The sequence below is a fragment of the Cibotium barometz genome, chromosome 4 (assembly GCF_041138505.1).
Source record: "Cibotium barometz isolate CiBa-2024 chromosome 4, ASM4113850v1, whole genome shotgun sequence".
NCBI lineage: Eukaryota > Viridiplantae > Streptophyta > Polypodiopsida > Cyatheales > Cibotiaceae > Cibotium > Cibotium barometz.
The window spans coordinates 2,332,231-2,336,553 of NC_141049.1; positions in this window are offsets into that span (position 1 = coordinate 2,332,231).

Here is a 4,323-nt window from a genome sequence, read left to right on the forward strand (position 1 = left end):
CCATGTACATATTCACTTATGAATATGCATGGATATTATTGATATTAATTATTGAATTTCATTTCTATGCATAGAAAGATGCATAATGAAAATTTTTATTATAAAAGTGTTGTTTTCATTGAATTTAATTTCTATGCATAGAAAGATGCATAATGGAAATTTTTATTATAAAAGTGTTATTTTCATTAAAATTGATTTTATGCATAGAAAGATGCATAAAGGATTTGTTTTTTATTTAAAAGTGTTATTCTCATTAAAATTGATTTGATGCATAGAAAGATGCATAAAGAAATTATTTTTATTTCAAAAGCGTTATTCTCATTAAAATTGATTTTATGCATAGAAAGATGCATAAAAGAATTATTTTTATTTCAAAAGTGTTATTCTCATTAAAATTGATTTTATGCATAGAAAGATGCATAAAGAATTTATTTTTATTTCAAAAGTGTTATTCTCATTAAAATTGATTTTATGCATAGAAAGATGCATAAAGGATTTATTTTTATGCATAAATAGAAAGCTGCATAAAGGATTTATTTTTCTTTCAAAAGTGTTATTCTCCTTAAAATAAAAGGATTTTTATAAAAGTGTTATTCCCAGTGAAGTTGATTTTATGCATAAATATATGCATAAAGAATCTTTATATCAAAAATAGAAATCTCTTAAATTCTATGTTTAAATTCTATGAGATAGATGTGAATGAATGGATGGATGGATGTGATGTGAATAGAGGTGATGAGAATGTGAGGTGAATAGACGTGATGAGATGTGATGTGAATCAGATAGATGTGAATGAATGGGTGGCTGGATGTGAATAGACGTGATGAGATGTGATGTGAATCAGATAGATGTGAATGAATGGATGGATGTGATGTAAATAGAGGTGAAGAGAATGTGGGATAAATAGACATGATGAGATGTGATGTGAATCAGATAGATGTGAATGAATGGATGGATGGATGTGATGTGAATAGAGGTGAATAGACGTGATGAGATGGATGGATGGATGTGATGGATGGATGGATGGATGTGATGTGAATAGAGGTGATGAGAATATGAGGTGAATAGACGTGATGAGATGTGATGTGAATCAGATAGATGTGAACGAATGGATGGATGTGATGTGATGTGAATCAGATAGATGTGAATGAATGGATGGATGTGATGTGAATCAGATAGATGTGAATGAATGGATGAATGGATGGATGTGATGTGAATAGAGGTGATGAGAATGTGAGGTGAATAGACGTGATGAGATGTGATGTGAATCAGATAGATGTGAATGAATGGATGGATGGATGTGATGTGAATAGAGGTGATGAGATGTGAGGTGAATAGACGTGATGAGATGTGATGTGAATCAGATAGATGTGAATGAATGGATGGATGGATGTGATGTGATGTGAATCAGATGGATGTGAATGAATGGATGGATGGATGTGATGTGAATAGAGGTGATGAGATGTGATGTGAATAGAGGTGATGAGATGTGAGGTGAATAGATGTGATGAGATGTGATGTGAATGAATGGATGGATGGATGTGATGTGATGTGAATGAATGGATGGATGGATGTGATGTGAATAGAGGTGAATAGATATGATGAGATGTGATGTGAATCAGATAGATGTGAATGAATGGATGGATGGATGTGATGTGAATAGAGGTGATGAGATGTGATGAGATGTGATGTGAATCAGATAGATGTGAATGAATGGATGGATGGATGTGATGTGAAAAGAGGTAATGAGAATGTGAGGTGAATAGATGTGATGAGATGTGATGTGAATGAATGGATGGATGGATGGATGGATGGATGTGATGTGAATAGAGGTGATGAGAATGTGAGGTGAATAGAGGTGATGAGAATGTGAGGTGAATACATGTGATGAGATGTGATGTGAATCAGATAGATGTGAATGAATGGATGGATGGATGTGATGTGAATAGAGGTGATGAGATGTGAGGTGAATAGATGTGATGTGAATCAGATAGATGTGAATGAATGGATGGATGGATTTTACATGCTTTAGAGACTTTATTTCTATGGCTAAAAATGTGTCTATATGTGAATTTGGCACCCTTTGTAAAGATGGAGGAGGGGAGGATAAGGGTTTCATGTATATATGGTTGAAAGAGGCATAAAACATCAATGTACAATGCCTTACACTTCTCAACAAAAAGGGTGTGGTTGAGAGGAAAACAGATCTCACATGGAGATGCCACATTGCATGGTTAGACACCAAGATTTGCCTCATGTTTTTTGGTTGGAGGTAATTATGTGTGCCACTTGTGTGCTAAACAGATGTGCCACCATAGCCTTGTAGACAATTACCCCTATCAAGAATGCCCTCTATGGCCTATTTGCATGTTTTTAGTTATCTTGCTTATGTCTTGTGCTTGAGCAACAATCCAATGAACTAGATAAGGTAATAAAATTCAATTTTGTGGGATACAACTCACATAGAAAAGGTTATAGACTCTACCATTTGGCCATAAGGCCGATTTTGGTGAGTAGAGATGTTGACTTTGTTGAGAATTGTTTATCCCATGCTTTATGCAAAAAATAGCAAAATATATGCTCACATATCTTTGATACACTCCTACCTTTGCATAATGTTGGGCAACAGCCATATGTGGAGTGAATGAATGCTTAACAAGGTGTTGCAAATCAGCCCATACTGGCTAAGAATCGGCTCAAATTTTAGCCCACAGATCAACCTATTGATAAAGCAATTGTGGATGATTCTAACAAGGGGAGGAAAACCATATGGCCATCCAAGAGCGTGCCAAAATGGATGGTGCAAACATTCTAGGATAGCAAATTAGCATGCAATTTCTCATCATGCATCTTATTCTTTTCTGGATCATGCTCTTATTGCCAGTATATACAATGAAGAGGAATCTATTTTCTTTAAGGAAGCACATGAAAATGATCATTGGGTGCAGGCCAAGTAAGGTGGCTATTTCCAGCATATGCAATAAAGAGGGACCTATTTTCTTTAAGGAAGCACATGAAAATGATCATCCGATGCAAGCCATGTAGGATGGACTTAATCTCCTAAAAATGACGCTTGGTATTTAGCAGATTTTCCTTATGGTAAAAAGGCCATTAGTAGTACGAAGTGGGTTTATAAGCTTAAGCAAAAAGCTGATGACCACTATAAGAGGCCATTAGTAGTACGAAGTGGGTTTATAAGCTTAAGCAAAAAGCTGATGATAGAGTTGATGACCACTATAAGAGGCAAGGCTTGTTGCAAAGGGTTATGCCCATGAGAAGGGCATAGTTTATGATGAGATCTTTGTACACATATCTTGTATGACAACAATCAAGTGTATTATTGAATTGGCAACACATCAGTAGGATATCAAGATTGCCTTCTTGAATGGTGATTTTCATGAAGAGGTGCATGTGTCTCAGCCTCGTGGTTTTATTAAGAAGGGACATGAGCCTAAAGTATGCACGCTAAAAAAAGCTTTATATGGCCTTAAGCAGGCTCCTAGTAGATAAATGCATACTTGGTTACAAATGGTTTTTGCAACAAACTAAGAGTAACCTATATATAAAGAGGAGTAAAGATTTATTTTTTTTGGTCATCATTTTATACGTTGATGACATGTTGCTCATAGGCCGTAATAAGGAGAAGATTTCATCCTTAGAAGTGTCATTTGAGATGATGAATTTAGACTCGTTGCATTATGATTTGGGCATACAGTTTATGTAGCATAATGATGGTGTTGTGATGTTGCAGTCAAAGTATGTAAAGAGATTTCTTACGTGGTTTGGTCTTAAAGATTGTAAGTCTGTTGCACCAGTAGAGACAGGTGTTGGTAGGCTTAGTCTCTAGGATACAAGTGAACCATTGATGCAAAAATTTATTAGTAGGCCATCGGGTGCCTCAAAATACAAGGCCAGACATTAAGTTTGGGGTTTACAAGAACAAGTTTACACACTGTCCTGAAAGTAACCATTGATAGCAGACTGCAGTAAGTATTCTGATACTTACAGTAGTGCACTTAGTCCCTTAGGGAACTTACCTGAAAGCAAGCACCGATGTAGTAAAGTATTTTGATACTTACAGGGCACTCAGTCCCTTAGGCTATTCTATGTTAAGGGGGGGTGATATTCAGCTGCATACTTCTAGTGACTTTGATTGGGCTAGATGTTATGATATGCAAGCATCCACTAGTAGCTTTTACTTTCATATTTTGATACTTATAGGGCACTTAGTCCCTTAGGATATTCTATATTAAGGGGGGGTGATATTCAGTTGCATACTTCTAGTGACTTTGATTGGGCTAGATGTTATTATATGCAAGCATC